The sequence below is a fragment of the Vanacampus margaritifer genome, chromosome 20, assembly GCF_051991255.1.
Source record: "Vanacampus margaritifer isolate UIUO_Vmar chromosome 20, RoL_Vmar_1.0, whole genome shotgun sequence".
In the NCBI taxonomy this organism is placed as follows: Eukaryota; Metazoa; Chordata; class Actinopteri; order Syngnathiformes; family Syngnathidae; genus Vanacampus; species Vanacampus margaritifer.
The window spans coordinates 6,084,977-6,105,835 of NC_135451.1; positions in this window are offsets into that span (position 1 = coordinate 6,084,977).

Sequence of the window (20,859 nt, forward strand, 5' to 3'; positions counted from 1 at the left end):
AGTTCTGACATAAAAGCTTGAGGAGTGTCAAATATAAAAACTTATCTGGAACAGTCTCATTTATTTGAGTCATTTTATTCTCAGGGCTACGAATCTATTGCAACTGGACTGTTTTGGGTTGAACCACTTTACAAATAGCCCTCTATAGATGCCCAAAATTTTAGTTTTGGGTCACTATCATAATATTATATTTAATATGACAAATAATATCCATCTACCTTCTATAGGGATTAAGCATTCACTCTAAAAACAGTTGGGTCAACAATAACCCAAATTTGGTCAAAAACAGATCTACTTTTGGGGTTATTCAATTAACCCAAAAAAGTTGAACAACCCTTAAAACAACCCAAATATTGGGCTGCTTTGTGGAATATTAATTAATTTTTTACCAACTGTTTGGGTTAAATAATTCAACAAGTTGGGCTGGTTCATTATGGTACTGCTGTGCTGTCCCATATTACTCTCCAGCCTAGAAAATCCCCAGATTTTTCCGCAAAAATGCGGCCCGTACCGTAGATCGCACCGGCACGAATGAGGTATCAAACGATGCGGCTCGATCTGACTCGGTGCGGCATTACTTTTCTAGGAATTCCGACTTACCATGGCGACGCAATTCCCCAAAAAGTCCCATAGGAATGAATGGGAAAAGGAAAGACAAATTCACACATCAAGCACCTTTTTCCAAGACACGCTGCGCGCGCATACGTTAACCGACCGATATGAATTTTAGCTAATTTTGTAGCAATTTTTCCCATCTTTAGCTCAGTGTCGAAATCTTTTTTAAGGAATGAAAGCGCTCCCCCCTGTGCGGGTTCAAAGACAGTGAGTGAAATAGCCTTCTTAACACACTCAGAGGAGCAATTAGGCTTTGAGTGGCGGGAACCAAAAAATCTATTTCTATTTCCAAAAGTTTCACTTCAACTCGTCACCATGGCCACAATCTTTGCTCACTAGACATCAAATTCTCACATTTTGTAGTGACAAGTCTCTTCTTTCAGACAAACTAACTTTTATTTGGCTAAGGTGTCATTCGGTACCTTTATTTTCACTTTAAGCGAGGAGAAGTCGGACTTATTCGCCTGTCTTTTCCATGTTAATTTCAGGCGCCTTTCTCTCTACATTTCTGATAAATCATAAGTTTTCAACCTGCTCTCATTTGGTCATTTTTCATCCGATTAAAATAATGAGAACATTCTCGCGTTCCCCAAATCCTTGCTGTTCTAACGAGCCATTTCTTGAATCTGCATCTTAAACCATTAAGTCGTGAGAGCCTTTTGTTCGAGGTGTGCGTCTCTCATACAATATCAATGGAATGTGGGTGCGTGACGTCTCCAGTATGTAAAAGTTCCAATGTGTGTGCGTGAATGTGCATGTTTCTTAAAGGGACAGTAAGATACTTTTAGTTTATGTTGATTATAGTTAACTTCCACATTTCTTGACCGATTCCAGTCGTTTAAATTTTAAACTGTTCAGCTCATTTACATTTTTTTTAAATACATTTTCAAAAAAAATACATTATTATAACTATTTTTAATTTTTTTCATTAAATGGAATGGACTGCTATTTAAATACTGCTTTTTTACAAGTGCTACTACTATACTACTACTACTATTGCTACAAGTACTACATTCATGCGTCTTTCCACCTTGCAAGAGTCAGCAGTCCCATTCAAAATTTCCGCGGGAATTTTTCTAGTTATTAATTAAATTTGTTTAATAACTCGTTAAAGTTGGGTCGTCCATTTTTGACCCAACTGTTTTTAGTGTTTTCACACTGCACTTAGCAGGGCACAGCACACCATCATGAAACCCATTCATTGTGTATGTAGAGAGAGGCAGGGACCATGGAATGGAGCATTGCTGGCAAGACGATATCTACAGCAATGGCAAGACGCATCAAATTAAAAATAAATTGAATTAAAAGAGCGGCGACGCCGTGGCGTTAGACAAGCTCCTCCAATTGGAGAGGAGCTGGCAGAGCAATTTATTGCTATTTTGGCTGACTTATTTACAGGTAACAAAATGAGGACAATGGTAGAAATCTGTATAAATGTGGGAACTCACTGTCTATGTTTAACTCATTCAGTGCCATTGACGGCTATAGACGTCAAAAATCCATTTTAACTGGACTGACAGTGAATGAGTTAAGAAGCATAGCCAGAGCTTTCTTTTGCAGCAATGGAAGATACAACTTGTTAAAGTTGGCTACTTCCCATTTATTTTTGCTGACAATCATTGACCAATTTCATGATCAAATAGCCATTTCCAATTAAAAAAAACACAGCTTAAACCCCAAAACTAGACTTAATATTTAATTTATAATGAAGTAGTATTAATAGTTTGACTAATACAGTATTGTTGATTTTGTGAACCAATTTATTTGATTATTGAAATAAGACATAAATACAGGAAAAAGCACCGTGGTTTATATATATATATATATATATATATATATATATATATATATATATATATATATATATATATATATATATATATATACACCATGGTGCTTTTATATATATCCAGAATCTATACCATAAAGTACGTGTCTCACACCTCACCAAAGCTTTCTGAAAATCACAAAGATTTTCATTACTCCAGCTACTGAAAAGCACAAAGAGATGCTAGCAACCTCCATATTGGAGTTATTAGTTCACTGAAAGATAGCCTTGAACTCTTCTATGCCTTTACGTACCAATTTATTTATTTATTTTTACACAGCCATTTCATAATCAAAAAAACATTGGAGTCACTTGTAGAAGAAGAAAAAAAAGAGTAACAGCAGTGTGTTTTTGTCCTTTTATGTGCCTCAATCATCACATCCTCAGTTCAATTACCTGTTTATCCCGCAGTGAATGGACCACCATCCGGCTCCGCACTCCACAAGAGTCGTACACACATCTTAGGGCTGCAACACAAAGTGTGCGGGCGTGTGTATCTTGCTGTGCACGACAGCATCAGCAGCAGCCTGTTAATATGCTTCTTTGTTGAATAAGGCAACGCGCTTCACTGCGAGCTGTATACTTTGTACGCGCATATAAATTCAAATCAGGTCATTTTCAGTGCCGACTGCCCGCAGTTCTCCGGCGCGGGTGAAACACATCACTCACCCCCCTGCCGTGGGAGACAAAATGCCAAATAGTAGGGATGCTTGATAACACTTTTTTTTAGACTGATACGATACTCAAATCTTCAGTACTCACCAATGCCAAGTGCCGATATCATTAGTACTTATTATGATACATACAATTTCTCCCAAAAAAACAATGACAGATCATTTTTAGAAAATGACATATATCCCAACTATAGCAAATTTCCTTAAAATTGAAATGAAATTAATGGCAATTATATTTTTTCAATTTTCTCCCCCAAAAAAATCAAATCAGATTTAAAAAATCCATAAATAAAATGAAACAAATAATCGAGTGGCCTTGAAAAAAAAGTCCCAATCAAAATATGCGGCTGTACAGCTTCTTTTTACGGAATAGAGTGAAGTGCAAAGAACTCAATTCAATAAAATAGGGCTTCAAGTAATTTAGTAATATCTACCATTTTAAGAATTCCTCAAGCTGTTTAGTGTGTGACGTGTAATTATCTCTTGTGTTGAAATCCATGCTTTTATTTTGGAAGGCTGCTCTGTTTGGAATTAGTATACATAAAACCCAAAGGGAAACGAAAAAGCCACATTACAAATATAATATAGTGTGTATAAAAGCTATAATTAGCGTCTGCAGGGCCGTAAACGCACCGTTCTATTTCTAGCACCACAGCTTCAATGACTGCAATTAAGAGTGGAGAAAGCGTAAATGAGGCAATTAAACACTGCAAGGTTACGTGAGCTACAAACATATGAAGCACAGATATAATGTCATGAGGGAACGTGAGTGGTTGAGGGATGGTGGACCCAAATGCAGGGAAACCGGAATCAGGTACAATGCGTGGAACTTTAATTAACCATAGAGAAAACGGTGACCAGACAACCTTGACTTGATGGGACGTGACTGGACTGGTCACCATGACTGGACAGGAGGTGAGTAGACTGGACGCCATGACTGGACAAGAGGTGGCGAGACTGGTCGCCATGACTGAACAGGATGTGGCGAGACTGGTCGCCATGACTGGACAAGAGGTGGCGAGACTGGTCGCCGTGACTGGACAGGGCGTGACTAGACTGGTCGCCATGACTGGACCTAATTTGACTTGACGCACGAACGTCCACACATAACGTAGGCAATGCACCCACACCGACTGGACAAACACAAAGACTAAATACACCAACACTAATGAGACAGACCTGAGGTGGACATGGTTAGACATAACGAGGCAAGAGAAGAAACCAGGAACACAAGACAAAAAACACCAACCACAGACAAAAACCACAGGAACACCCATAACAAACAAAAACCCAACCCCCACAGAACCGAAACATGACATAAAGATGATATTTCTCATAACAAGAGTACTTACTTATGCTCAGTAATGCACACCGAAATGGCGCTGCCAGAAGTAATGAAATGAACACGTGTTACCTCATAAGGAGACACACAGGAAACGAACGAGATGGAAAAAAAACGTTTGTTACCCCCCCACAATCTTTCTGACAGTTCCTGACCGAAAAATGGCCACAAGAGCAGGGGCCGATACCAGTATCAATATCAATTGCGAGTACCATGAAATTGGCCTGGTATCAGCCCGATCCCGATACCTGGTATCGGTACTCGCCCATCCCTACCAAATAATATAGGAATGGCACGACTTTCTTGATGCTTGTTGGAGAAATCTCAAGTAATTTGTGCACATTATAAAGCCGAATTCAATTGTTTCCATGAGAAAAAAGATGGCCTCTAAAGATGAGTCCATTTTGACCATTTTGTTTAACAAATGTTTGTTTGTTTTACAGGAGAAGAATTCTTTGATCAAAGAAAGAAAGCTTTGATTCTAACGAGTCTTAAATATACTTTGTATTTGATGATTTTACATTAATTGCAAGATTTTACTCAAGTAAATATCTGTTACAAGCTTTGTCGAAAAAAGTAGCAGAACTAGAAAAATGTGATTAATCGCGATTAATTACGGAAAATTGTGCGATTAATTAGTTAAAAAATGATATTCCCTTGGCAGCACTAAACTTAAATATGCAAGTATGTTGAAACATACTTATGTTTAAACATTTTTGCAAATACTGTTCATATTTGCAAATATGATATATAAAAAATACCTATATTTGGTATATATAAGCAATGGAAATGGAAATCACACACTGCAGATATAATATATATATATATATATATATATATATATATATATATACATATATATATATATATATATATATATTTTTTTTTAATTATTATTTATTTATTTATTTATTATTTTTTAATTTTTTTTTAAATACAAATACAATAAACAATGATTATTGACAATTTTATAGCGTATTGGTTAGGGGTGTGAATTGCCTAGTACCTGGTGATTTGATTCGTATCACGATTCATAGGTCACGATTCGATTTGATACCGATACGAATCTATAAAGTGATTATTGCGATTTTTTTAAACTCAAATTTAGAAAATACTAATCAGTAAACTTGTACATGTACACTGTAAGATTTGTATGAAAATGTATTTATCTGAAAATTCAGGTTGCAGTCTGTTTCATGTTTGAACAGCACTGAAATCAAATATTAAGGCTTAATGTTCTATTAATATAACATTCTTTCATGCTTAATGTGTGAATCCTAGCCCTTAGTAAGTCGTTTTGTTGATTATAATATATATAAAAAAATGATGTTTAAAAATCCATTCGGCCGCATATTGAACCGATTCGAGAATTGCGCGCTGTAATATTGCCATATATTGCCGAATCGATTTTTTTCTAACACCCCTAGTATTGGTATAATGTAGGCCAAATGCTTAAAAAAAAGACAAAGAAAAAAAATGAAGTTTTTTTTTAACGGTACTTGTGCATTTGCAAATCAATACTCCATGGCATGATGGGAAAATAATCAGTTTTTAGCATTTAGCCTACAAGTACTTTCAAACGTATCTGCAAGTACGTTTAAACATATTTGCAAATACATTTGAATTGAACGTACTTGCCACTACATTGAAACATATTTAAATACGTTCGAATGTACTTGCAAATATTTGCCAGTCAAAAATGTTTAATCCACATTGGTAGTTCCAAGCATTATTATTTCTGCAAAGACGCGCCTATTTGATACAATCTTATGATTGTTCAAGTGGTGTTGTAGATAGTCATAGTAAATAAAACATAATTCTATTTTGTATGTGTTTTATGCCCTGTATGATGTTTTGGGATGCACACAAAAAAAAATAAAATCTCAGATTCAAATTTCAATCTTTAGGCAAATTCTACTATCTCCACTCACAGCTGTTTTGACCTCCATAACATTTCCTTTTCACTTCAGGAATTTCATCTTTTCTTTCTCTCTGCATGCTTGGCTCGCCTGAACAATAGACGTGTTACTTGCCCACGGCCAGAATCGTAACCCACGGAGCTGCAGCTACGTTTTAGAACGAATCTCGAGCTGTGAGAGGTGCATGCAGCGAGAGAAGTTTCATCCTTACAACAACAACCCCCCACCCCCCAAAAAATACACAAAAAAACAACAACAATGCAGTGTGTCTCAAGGAGCCGCAAGGCACAATAATGGATGATTGTTTCTCTCGGAAGGAAGCCTCATACAAATGATTTTAAATCTATGCTGTGTGTGTGCGTGTACTGTACAGCATGTGTGTGTGTGTTGTTGCTCAGCATTTTTGTTTTGATGTGAGGCGACCCAACTCAAGTTGCCAGGCAACCCAATAAAATCTTAAGGCCTCCTCCTATATTTCACCTGGTCCTCTTTGTGTGTGTACGTGTGTTTCATCATTGAGCTTTTTGAAGACATGTTTTTGCTGGTCCACTCGGCGCAGTGACCAAATATTTTCAAAGTACTGCTATGATGAAAGATGCTGAAAGGTCGATTTTATCTTTAGAAGGCACAATGTTAATTGGGATGCTCAACCTTGTGATGTCAGTAAGCAACTGCGACGGCATGTGGTTCGAGTACAGGGGTTACCAAAATGATGGCCGCGGGCACCATATAGCTCACAAAGACCGTATGAGTAGCCTGCAGGCCTGTTCTAAAAATAGCACACTAGTGATGGAACATTTTCTAGGAATGTTGTAGAAGTGATCATCTGAAAATGCAAACACTGACAGATGTATGGAAATAAAATGTTGCACATGATATTGATATGCTTCCTAATTATTGTGACAAATCATTAAGATGAGTCAGTGTCTTCACATAAATGAATCTCATAATAGCATATACTGTCATGTAGTGATGGGAAAATGAAGCTTCATGAAGCTCGTGCGATATTTATTTACTCCTCTAGAGGATGCTCTTGGTTTAAAAATAAAGGCTAATGCAATGGAAATTTACTAAATCTCCACTGCATCTTTAAACCAGGAGTACCATTTTGAGGAGTCAAAATAAATATCACAAGTGCTTCATGAAGTTTCATTTGTCCATCGCTACCAAAGGTGGGTAGAGTAGCCAAAAATTTTACTCAAGTAAGAGTAGTGTTACTTCAAAATAATAGTACTCAAGTCAAAGTAAAAAAGTAGTCTTAAAAAAAATCACTCAAGTAAAAATTAAAAAAAAAAGTATTGAGTAACTGTTTGAACATGAAGTCTGATTAATTTGTAAAAACAATGTCACCAGACAGACAAAAACATAAAATTGTGTGGAATTGCTGCCATCTTCAAATCATAAAGTTTAAAAAAAAAAAAAAATAAATACTTTTTGAGCTCAAACAACAGTTCAAGCAGACACGTTAGCCCAATCATGCAATCCATTCACAAATTGTGGCATAACTCGCTCGGCGCTGCCTCCCAGTCTCATCACCATAGGTAGCAGTTTCTTAAAGCGAAAGCACCAAAACATCATCTTTCAGTTGACTCTGTCGGGTTCTCATCATGCCTGCCAGTCTTCAACCAGGGCCTTATTTCCTGTATATAAGCAACGTGTCCGCCACATAGTCAGTCTAGAGGAGCACTTATGTGAAAATACGGTAAATCTGATGCATGAACGGGGCGCCGGGTAGCAACTCTAATGTAGCACAATATAGCGTTTCTTCTTCATACATCTAAAAAGTATTGTGTGGTACAACTAGAAGTACTAGAAGTAATTTTTTTTTTCCAAAAAGTTACGAGTAAATGTACGTAACTCGTTCTTACGCACCTCTGATCACGACTGTAAAGCTAATTTGAGCACATCTGTTATATCAGAAATATGTATTTGCATTAACCGATACCCAAGAAGTAGCTCTCGGATTGAATGGGGTTTGTGACCCCTGTTCTAGTGTGACTTCAATTCGCCTAATATTTCATATTTAAAAACAATAAATGAATGTGTTTTTCTTGTTATGAAAATAAGACGTTTTCTTATCAAAATCTTTTCTTGGCAAAACGTGATTATTTCAAAACACACATTTCCTGACAAAATCCTCTTATTGTCAAAACGGGGGGCTTTAGGACCCAGATGCGGGAAGGCAGAGCAAGGAGGCAGAGGTGTAGTCCAAAAAATAAAGGGATTTAATTTCTATTGACAAAGAGGTTTTAATTACAAATCAAAAAAAAGGCTAACTTCAAAGTACAAAACAAATGGAACTAACAAAACCTGAAGCAAAACATGAAAAAACAACTAAGGCGAGACTAACAACATGACATGGATCCGGATAAGGCAAAGAGGTCAGCGTGACGTGGCGAAAGACTTACGAACGTGGCAACAGCAAAAATGAACCGACACAGACAGGGGGGAGACAACCGACTAAATACACCAACACTAATGACATGACAAGACACAACTGATTGGATGACACATGAGGGTGATGGGGACACAGGTGGACACAATCAGGGTAGACACAGACACCACAGAGGAAGGGCAAGTGACCAGAAACAAGAGGAGTAGACTTTTCACAATAAAACAGGAAATGACAAGACAAACACACAAGGAAAACATGACAGGGAGTAAACAAAGCTGAAACTAAACATGACACTTATTTATTAACAAATTATGACTTTATTGCTGTAATGTTACCAACAAAATATGAGTATTTTCACAACCTTGTACTTTGTATTAACAAAAAAAGAATGACTCATGAGTTGGATAAGTCATTCTTGTAGCATTTTGACTTTTTTCGACAAAATTCTTCCTTTTGTAACATTAAAACCTTTTCTCGGTATGATACACACTTTGACAAAATGAACTATTCTTGTAAGATTGTGTGTCCCATTTTCGTGGGAAGTGGGGCAAGTCGACTATACCGTGTTTGGGAATTTGGAAGACAGCGTTCCGGCAGATCAAACTGTTTTCTATTACCTTTGGTGACGAGAATTTAGACCAACTGAAAAGCAGGTCTTGAAAATGCAGCAAGACTTGAAAATTGAGCATGAAAAAAAAATCTACTATTGTGACAACATTACATTATTTTCTTAAAGTATAATTCCATCCACATTAACCAATTCATTTTTCCTTGAGTAAAAAACAACATCAACATTAGATTGAGTTTCGTCGACTGAAACTTGAACCTTTCCAACAAGCCATTCATCATGCAGCCTCTTCTCAGCACTTTCGAGCCTTAGGCCAGCTCACAACTTGGAAACAACCACTGGAGGCACAAGACGCTCACCTTTGCTGACAGATAGCAGCAAGTAAAATACACTCCCTCTCACACATACTGCATGTTGACCTGCTGGGAGTGCTGACTGTGATGAATGGGAGAAGAAAAGCAGTAGGAGGACTGAGAATTGGGATGAATGAAGCAAGTGAAAACAAGGAAAATGACAAAGGCCATTCCAGCTGTGAAAGCGCGCGGCCATCTCTCATCCTCAGCTCCACGCTCAATGAGGCATCCAAGCCACGACGCCACGTCATTCCTCAGCCTCACCGCGGACCTCCTGCAGCACCGGCCTCGGCCTTGAGGAGTCGGCACAGTCTACTTCTACTGTCACGCTCCGTTGAAGAAGGATTGGACAATGAGGCCATAACTGTCACTGACTGGGAGGAAGTATGTGTGCCACCAGGGAAATGTTAAACTCAGCATGAAATAATTTAGCGGTTAATTCATCAATGAAACAGAAAGAAATATTAAGAACATGCTGAAAGCAAACTGGAAGAGAATTAAGTTTTACAAGAAAAAAAGACGCAATGTTACAAATAGAATGGGAAAGAGGTTTTCTGTATGCGTTTTGTGCACGTCTACATCAAGGTACTCTACCATTCAAAAGTTTCGGTTAACTTTTCTAAAAAAAAGCACTTAATTTCCCAATCAAGACATCAATATCAAACTAATAAGAGATATAATCTAGTTTGGTGTTTTGTAATTTTTGAGTGTCTTTACAGAAAATAACTGGTAGAAGTTAAAAGTCACATTGGATTATGGTATTTGAGTAAAACTCTTGACATTTCTGATGTTTGCTGTGTATAATCATCAGAAGTAATTTGTTAATATTAAATGTAATTAAGCATTGGAATTAAAGTGAAATTATTTACAAAAATAAGTAATATGAGCAGCTAGAATTTTGATTATGTATTTCTTTTCTATTTAGTTTACTTAAATCTAGGGCTGTATTCTTAAAGATTCTCGTGGACAAATTTGTAGGAAATTCTAAAAGAAAGTTCTTAGAATTATGTTTGCTTAGAATTTCCCCAAAAGGTGAATGATGGATCCTAATTAAGATAAATGCTATTCCTAAAGAATCCTAGCTTTAGCTCTGGCTCCTACAGGTGAGGCCTGTTAAAGGGGGAGTCAACCTGAAGCATTTCTTCACAATAATATCTTATACGTGACCTCATTAGTCTAAACATGACATTCTGATTAATATTACATTTGTGGAATATGAGCTATACAGCAAAATCCAGCCGTTTTTATCCATCTCAGGGGGTGGCCATTTTGCTCCTTGCTGTCAAATGAAGATGGCATCACAGTTGCTCAAGGCTCTGGCTACGACCAATCACTTGCGAAACTGAGCTGTCATTGGTTGTTACCTGAGACCTTAGCAACTGTGATTAATTTGTGCTTTTTGCTGCTTAACTAATATTCGAATAACGCAATATTAACCAGAATACCGTATTTAGACAAGTGGGGCTGCATAGAACATATTATTGTCAAGCGTTTTTGTTTTTTTGGTGGGGGGGGGGGACTTCTCCTTTAAGAGCAGGGAAGAGGACTTTTCAGAGTTCCCTAAGGAGGGTACAAAATGGCCAGGCACGATATGTGTGTGCAAAGTTTCACATTTTCACGAATGCCAAGAGTGAGACTATCAAAATTTGCGTAATTTTTCTTAGGAAACAGTGCGTTGCCACAGAAACAACGTTGGACAAAATAAAATAAAAAAACTCGGCTTTTACTTTTCATCTTGAACATCTTTAGATGAAAACACTCACAGTTTCAAGACAACTGTATGAAATTTCTACAAATTGTTTAAAATTACCTCTATAAAAAGGTTAAAATGAGGCCAAATTCAAAATGGTTTTGATTATCTATTTGAGGTTCTAACCTTTGCCTATTAAGACCAAGAGTGAATTTTTTTTAACTAGCTTTTAGGATTAACCAATCACAGCTTTTGAAATGATGACTGTCAACCACACCTGACTAAGATAAGCGTTTCAGTTCTCCGAGAATATTCTGGAATAACTCCTAAACTAAAACTCCTTTGCTAGGAAATTTTAAGTTAAATTTGGAGCTCTCTGAGAGGATTCTCAGAATATTTAGGAATACGGGCCCTAGTTTTGGCTATTGAGCAAAGTTACCTCGCCATCAGAGTGGCACTTGTGTTCTTCCTAAATTTCTTCTGCATCTCATTTTCATGAACTCATACTGCGTTATCTCTCCCACATGAGTAGAAGCTCAACTATTTTGTGCTCCGCCGTTCAGGCATTAGATCAACAGTTTTTCCAGATTTTATTTTGTATAACCAAGTAACAAAAATGGTTAGGAGAAATGTATCGTAAATGTACAGGTATTTCAATTTGGAAAATAAGTGGAATGAAAGTCATCATGTATGTATATTTAGACATTGTAATTGTGATTTAAAAAAGTAGTAACTACCTTTAAAACTGAGGAAATATATTAGATCCCCAAACTTTTGAAAGGTAGTGTTGAAAAATGCCTTAATAGAAAAATATTTGAGGAAATATTTTGTTCATTACCACTGACTTCTCCTCAAGGTTCTGACAACAATAATGTTACAAAGCATCATAGCTGCGTGACCAAGTGTTCTAGTCTTTCAAAAGCAGGCAATGAATGGACTGAATGACATAATGAAATAAAGTCCCAGGGGATCATCTTTCTCATTTTCTTTTCTTTTTTGTGTGTGTGTTTTTGCGAAAAGCCAAGCTAGCGGTATTTGTCTTTGTCCTCCCGTTTTGCCCTGTGATGTAAAAAGAGTCCCTCCGTCTTTCAATCGCCATTGGTGAGTGGGCACCGTTAAGGTCCAGAGAGAGAGAGCGATGACCTCCGCGAAATTCAATCATGGGAATTGAACATTTGGAGGCGTGAGGTCTCTGGTCCAAGGGCAGTTTGGAGATTTAATTAATGTCAAAATAAGGAAGCTGCAGCCTGCACCGGACAATCACGTATGCAGACACGGATCAACACAAAGCTTGTGTTTTGTCCGTTTTAAGAAGACAGTACATTAGCAGTCAGTAGCTTTATTGGGACAAAAGTTGATATTTAAGTGATGATAGCTATGCAAAATCTAGCCATGGTTGAATTCATAGAAAAATAAATCCACTTATGGAAGTTCCCAAGGAGTGTGTAACTCACAGTGGGGGACAAGTGGCACCATCCTGAGCATTGTAATCTTCTCAAGGCAAAAGCAGTTTAAAGGGCAGCAGCATTTATTTAAAAAATGTATACATTATTCATATGAACGATATTACTTGTGTCAATGTTTGAGTTTAAAATTATATTTTTGAAGTACATCGTGTATTAAGTATTTTTTCATGACAGGCCATCAAAACCATATTTTTCGCCTCACCTATTTGGGGCTGCAATTGATGTACCACGAAGAGAGAAATAAAAGTAGTATATGATGTGCAATAACTGTTCACCAGTGACTACACCTGCATCAGGGAATATTTGCAGAAAGAAATCTATTCTTTTCAGTTCAAGGTAACATCACCTTAACATTGCGTTTCTTTTAATTGCGTATTTGGCTCTTATTTCACATCCATGTCATCACAAATTGATGAATCAGGCTAATCAACGTTTACCAGATGTGAATAAAACAGAAAGTACATACTTTATACTAAGGGTGTAAAAATTTGTGTGTTAATTTTGAGTTAATTTGAAGTTCCTTAAAGGCCACTACTTTTTTTAAAGCACGATTAATGACCGCCCCTTACTTGGAAAAACTATACTGCAGTGATTCCAGTCGCAACGCATCACGTCAAAATTTTGCCTTAATAAATGTAATAATGCATATATTTGTGGAGACTGGGGTCATGTTGTATTTTACAATTTAAAAAATGTGCAGAATTTCACAAGTTACTTCAGTTACTTAAAGATTAGATAGCTCTTAATATGACAAGAAAAATGCACTGAGCTGTCACCAATGTCACAAAGGTTATGCCGTCTAGTGGCATAAAAATGAACACAAATCAATATCACGCATGTTTTTTTTACAGTAAAATACATCTTAATTTTAACTCAATTTTATGAATTATTGTGAAAATACTGTATCAATGACTAAAAGACGCAGTCATATTTCTATTAAACATTTTTTTCCACTTTAATGTTAGGAAGAGTATGAAAACTTAAATATATAATAAAATAATTTATCGTACATTTAGAACAGGTATAAATTTGTGATTAATCGTGAGTTAACTATTGAAGTCATGCGATTAAAAAAAGAAAATTGACACCCCTACATTATACGACTATTCAAATACCGTACGCAATCTGGTTCTGTGACAAGGGTAACATAACATAAAAAAAAGTATATATACACACTTTGGTTAAATGTGTCTGTGTAGATACCTGAGAAATTACTCTTGTATATGTCAGGCGTTTACTGCCCCATAAAGAAAAACAATAAAAGAATCAGCAGGACAGAAATAGCGAACAGAATGTGCATTAAAGGACAATTATCACAGTCATTACCGAGGTATTATCATTTCCTATTATTCTCAGTAATGCAAAGATCCCCTTTCTCCTAATGAGCCTGCAATACGGAAGAGGAACTCATTAGAAAGAATTGGAAATACAGGCATCCATCATCTGTGTACGTTGGGGCCAGCTGCAGAAGATGGTGACATATTTGCCATTTTTCCCCTGAGAAACGAGCCACGTTGACAAGAGAAGGGGACACTTGGGTGATTGTTTTTGCACCACGACAGAGAAGTTAATTAATTTTAATTAGCACTGGTTCCCAAGGTTAGAAGCTTGTGTTGCAGTAAGCAATATCGTTGAGGAAGTTGAGTCAAAAGTAAATATAAATGGATGTACTTTGGAGTGAGATGTCGTTTATGACTCAGAAAGGAAATGTAACTGAGCACCTGAGCATGACTTCAACACCATTTCCCACACCATCGTCAACGCCAGACTGGCTTCAGTTGATTTTTTCGACACACCCAGACTGGTTCAAATCGTATGGCCGTAGCTGGTTCATTCCTTCTTCTTTGTCCTCTGGTGTTCCCCAGGGCTCAATCCTTGGACCAATCCTGTTTATAATCTACCTTCTTGGCCACATATTTGGCAAATACAACATCCACTTCACCGTTACACAGACAACACCTTTCACCCACCTCCACCGTCTCACCCTCATCCCTCTGTGCCTGTCTTCAGGAAAACCAATCCTCTCAGTAGTGACAAAACTGAGATTATTTCATCGGCATTAAATCCATTCTCGCCAAATTTCCCAGTTTCAAACACATAATTGAAAAAATCCTCTGGCTAATTTAATAATGTACTTTAGTAACACTTGATTTCACACTCAATGATGCATATACAAATGTTAAAAAGTAAATTTTACAACAAATAATTTGTATAAAACAGAGTGAAAAGTTGTCATTTTGCTGAAAATAATATTACAAGGACAAAGTAATGTTGCAAGAAAAATATATCAAATTTTAGTTTAAGTAAGTATAAAATTGTAATTTCAGGGTCCGGGCTTATCAAAACAAAACAGAGATATGTTTATCTACAGTGTTTGTTTTCATGTTTAAAAGCAAATGTAAAAATGGGGGGCAGAACTCTTTGGTTTTGAACATGACCTCTGTGTGTCACAACGTCATTTTCCAGGCTCTGTGAGCCTGTCATCGTTGAGTAGGATGAAAGCAAATAGCCTAACACTTCCATTAGGGATTGCTATACAGATAAATGGAAATAGCTTGTGTGAAGTAAAAGTGCTGATGAAAGCAAAAAGTATGTGTAACATCAAGAGTCCTTTCTGACTGACTGCGTTGACACACAATTTGTGTACACTACATTAAAAGGAGGAGGTGGAGCCTGGGAGCAATTATTGTTTTGCTGTTCTAATACTACGACTATTACTACTACTACTGTTCGACACGATAGTCCATATGCACAACAGCTCGACCTAAACTAGGTCGTTATTGGTTCTGCTTGTCTTTACCCTGTTCACAATCCAACTAAAGTTAAAGCTCAGAAGACACGCATATTACACAACGGAAAACCAATGTTTTTGTTCTCATCTTGGCAATAAGTAAACAGTAGGAGGGGCATAGCTCAGGTCGTGAATTTGTTCCTCAACCCTTGAGTGACTTTTTCCCCCCCAATTCTTTATTTTACTCTCTTCCGAGTGTAAATATCAGCTTACTCTAAAACAGAGTCTGTTTGGTCCCACTCTATGGTCAAATTTACTCTAAAGAATTTACTGTGCTCAACACAATGTCAGTATTCCGCAACAAGTTGAACCTGGAAGATGGTGACATCATACTTTTGAAGGACCAAAGGAGGGATGTAATGCTTATAGGATCATAACCTAACAAAGGCTTCACTAAACATTTTTGTCTTTTGTTGACTAGAACAATGCCTTTATGGTACTTCTGAGTCATTAAATAAAAGTAATTGTAACACCTTTAGAAGCATGCACCTGTAAACATATGTGAATAATTATGAAATATTAAATGCCTGGGGGGAAGGGGGGGGATCATTATTAATTCAAATCTGAAGGAGATGTGATGAAAGACTCTCCGAAGACTAATTCACATGCTGACCATGTTCACCTTTTACCTGCTTTCAAACACACAGACCAGAATTTCATCATACTGAGGGCTGTTTCTTATTATATACAGTATCTTATATAGCAACACCACACAACAGCAAAGTACTAGCAAAATAATAAAATATTCCCAAAGCTGTATGTACTTTACAATTACATCTGGGTGTTATCTTCAAAATGACAAAATGTTCCAGTGATGTTTTTGTGTTCTCGTGGACACAGCAAAATAGCAGAACTTGTTTCTACACGTTTCTCTCACTAATATCTTGAGAAAAGGGCAGCTACAAGACACAAATCAGCTCCTTAATTGATCTGGTAATTGCTCAAAATCCCTCAGCTGTCCCTGCCAGTGATCCAATGGCGTTGCTATTGAGGGGGAAGTTGGCATTTCTACCCGTGCCATCCCATTCATTCGCTCTCTCTACTAACTCCTCCACAGAGCGTGAAGCATGAGATTGGATTTACAGTGTAATGAAATAAAGCACATTGTTCCTCAGTAGTGAGATTAGAGAAGGAGGATTTACCCGGCTGCGGAGTTGATCAGAAATCGTGGCAAACAGGAAGAAAGTGGTGCTGAGAAGGAATCATGTTAACATCACTTGGGTGGTGGTCCGACTCCATCCTTGGCTGTTTTTTGTTGAGATCGTATAAAAGATAAGGTGAATGTGACATTTGCGATGTTTACAAGTGAAAACCGAATCCAAAAACATGCAATCTAACGTTTTGTCTCGACCTTTTGTATTTATAAATGGCCTGAAAAGTACAACTGCGTGACCTTTCACTTATTTCGCACCCTGACCCAAACACTAACACAGGATGCCCGATTTGCTGCCACCAAGTAGCAATAATTTAACTGCGCGTCACTTAATTACATCATACCTATGCAAAATGACACATTAAAGAGGCATGATAACACGGTCAAACATGATAACTGAGATTACAGCAAAGCATGCTGGGAAATGCCTCCTCTTTTGATTCCGCCACATTATCTTTGCAAGCTGATGTAGTCTACCTGCAATCATTCTGTAGCGCCAACTAGATGCAGCTCAAATGTTGTACGTGTCTCTTTGGTAGCACATATCTGTGTGAGCAGCTGCTCTCTGTGATGAAAAATGACAAAACATCACATAGGAGTTGCCTCACTGATGAACACCTGCAGTAGAATCTCTACAAGACAACTTTACACCAAACATAAACAAATGTGATGCCAAGAAAATGGCTTGGGGACTGGGGAGGGAGGGATTTATTTTTTATTATTTGAGCTTTTAGCAAAAAGCTATTTTTTTGTGTAAATTTTAACTTTGTTTTCTCAACATAGTCATACTTTTATTTTATTTTTTGGGCATGTTTATGTCAATGTTTATTAATTTTCTTTCCTGTCGGTTTCAAATCACACCTATGTAAAAAAAAAAAAAATTTAAATAAAACATCTAATGTTTATCCTGTTCAACCTGCAACTTTAAGAGTGGCCTGAGTTTTGGCACCCTGACTGATTGAGTTTGACACATTTAGTGAGTCTTTGTATGTGATGCATTCAGTGGACAAACAGCCATTTAAATACTGTTTTTTTCCCCTTTCATTATTTTTGGGCCAACTGCATCATCATGTTAAATGCTTTCCAGTCCTTAACAAATTAAAAAAAAATAATATATATATATATATATATATATATATATATATATATATACATATATATATATAACGCCCATTTAGCCCCTCCAAATTGAGTCGCTGAAAGTAGCCAATATAAGCAACATATATTTTGTTCGGTATGCCTATCATGAGAGCCACCCAAAACATTATTAAGCAACCATTTTAGGCCATTTCGAGGGGACCTTCCAAAAAGGAACTTAACTTAGCACGGAACTTCATTAACTCAACTCCAGAATCTCATAGTTAATTTGACCAAAATTAGGGGTAATAATCAATTAATCCATAAAATATCAACATAGATCAGGCCTGTTCGTATTCACCTGAATCTTAATTATTTATTACAACAGAGACAGACAAATGAGATTTTCAAAGTATGTCTCAATTAGCCTTTTTAGACAATGTAAGAGTACAAGGTTGCTTACACAAAAAGTACTCTCATTATGTTTGTCTAGCTCAATGCCTTTTACGCAATGTCCTAGATTTGAGAAAGTAGCTATAAAGTCTGAAGTGTCTTTCACCTGAGCGAGTGGAAAGAACTGACATGTGACGTAGGCGTATGATCTGGCTTTACTCGCATGGAATGAGTGCTAGCATTTGTTAGAAACAAACCTGAATCGGTCCATATCAAACCCAGCACAAGCGCAACACAGAGTATAGTCATAAACAAATAGCAGTTGTTGAATATTATAAACAGATGTGAAAGGTCGACCAAACATCTCATGTTTTATTAGATACAATTCCTCACATCTGCATGTTGATGAACGGTAACCGAGACGACGTAGGAGTTGACTCATCTATTCCAATTACAGTGATGGAGAGCTGATGTGAAGCCACTCACACAAGCACACGCACCTTAATCCCAAATCTAATTCCTGGCTGTCTGCTTGCAAACGTTCTGAAAGTGAACCCTGGCAGTGGAAGCAGGAATCACAGCGGCGTCAAGCTGATTAAGAGCCATTGATGCCGACGGGAAGATGTGCGGCCATACGCGCGCTTCAGCTGTAGCTCTGTCAAGTGAGCGTTCGTTTGTGCTAACATGATCCACATGTTGTCCTGGTGATAGCTGCGATGGCAGTGTTGGCACAAGAGGTGGAATTCTGCATGGACAATGTAAATGGGTCGGACTGGCTGTCACCGCTTGTGAACGCGCCCGTCGAGACTGTAAAAGTCTGTCTGAAGAAGCTCCAGAAGCTCCCTGGCAACCTGATACAAACAACAGGACTCAATAGCACACACTATAAATGAGAAATGGGAATTGCTCTCAGTTCCTTTTCACTAGATGAGAGTGACCAAAGGGGGACGGGACAGTCCGTTTCAGCTTCCCTTTTAAAAAATAAAAATTTAAAATAAATCCTGTCAGCAAGCCAATTGTTTGGCCCGTGTGTATGTCAATCACACAGTTGTCATAGCGATTCATACCACTAAATTATCTACATCTAATCGCTACCAGACGTGTGTTTATTATACCAGAACTACTTCCGTGTCTAAGAATTGGAAGCCTAAAGCTGAGGTCATCGGTCAGACCCAATGTTACAATACCTTAGTCATTTACCACAATATAACTAACGAGAAGAGTTTTCAACCGCAGGGATGTTACCAGAAAACGCTAACAGTTAGCCTAGCTTCTTCTATTGTTGTCAGGATTAGCAAGGGGTTGAGGACCAAAACTACACACACAAAAAAAGGCAAACAAGGACTGTAGAATAAAATTAATATAAGTCCAAACCATATGTCACAAAGTAGATAGTGTTGCCAATTTGGCGATTTTCTCGCTAAATCTGCCAAAGCAACCAAAAGTTCGAAAGCAACTAGCGACAAATCTAGTGACTTTCTCTGGTGTTCTTTTTTTTTTTTTAAGTTTTTACCTCTCCCACAAAGTTATTCCTCTCTCCCACAGTGTCCATTACTATTACATGCAAATCACCAATTACGCAAATTAGGCAATGTCATTTAGCAACTTCTAGCTAATTTTAGGACACCCAAGCGCTAATTTCCTTACTTGGGAGTTGGCAACACTGAAAGTAGAACACCGAAACTGGGAATAGACTCGCAACCGGGAACATGACATGGACACCAACAGTAGCAATAATCAAACAACGACTGAAAGGAAGCAGGGAACAAAATACAAACAAACTGACGAGACAACAAGACATGAGTGGCTGAGGAAGCTGATTGGTAGACACAAGGGAGCGGTCTGACGAGAACAGGTGGAAACCAAAATCAATCAAAATCAAAAATCACATCAACAAAAACACAGGTGGTTTCTTAATATGAAGAACTCGCCAAATACAGTCTTCCTACAAGAACACGGTTCTCCTTGTAAATTAGAACAGCTGTGCACTTGTTAACTCCCCACCGACTCAGATTTATTTCCTCGATAGCATCTTGGGAAATTTTCATAGCCAAGCATTCACAAGCAACAACCAATGCTTCCTTGGTTTAAGCTAGCTGACCAGAGCGACATCCTGGTATTCTGTGCCTTCTTGCCTCTGTGCGTACTTTCAATTAGAACAGTACTTGGGTCACAACTGATGACGTTTCATTAGATCACAAGGATGTAAGAACGGACGAGACTGCAACGCTAATGTCTTGCTATTTGGGAAAAACATTTTTTTTTAATTGGTTCACAGTGGCTCCTACTCGTGAATTTTTTACTAGACGTTCACAACAAATATCAACTATGAATGCCAAATCTAAACTGTGACATTTAATTTATGCATTTATTTACGCAGCGGCTTTTATGCATACTCGGAGCTCATTTGTGCATTTCACCTTAAAATGTTGTTTTGTTGTGCCATTGTATATTCCCATTATATATATATTTTTTTGTACCTGGGGCTGTACAATTAATCAGAATTCAATTACAATTTCAATTATTACACTCCACAATTACAAAATCGGCATAATCGTAAACAAAAATAGAAAATTATTTATACTAATTTTGAGT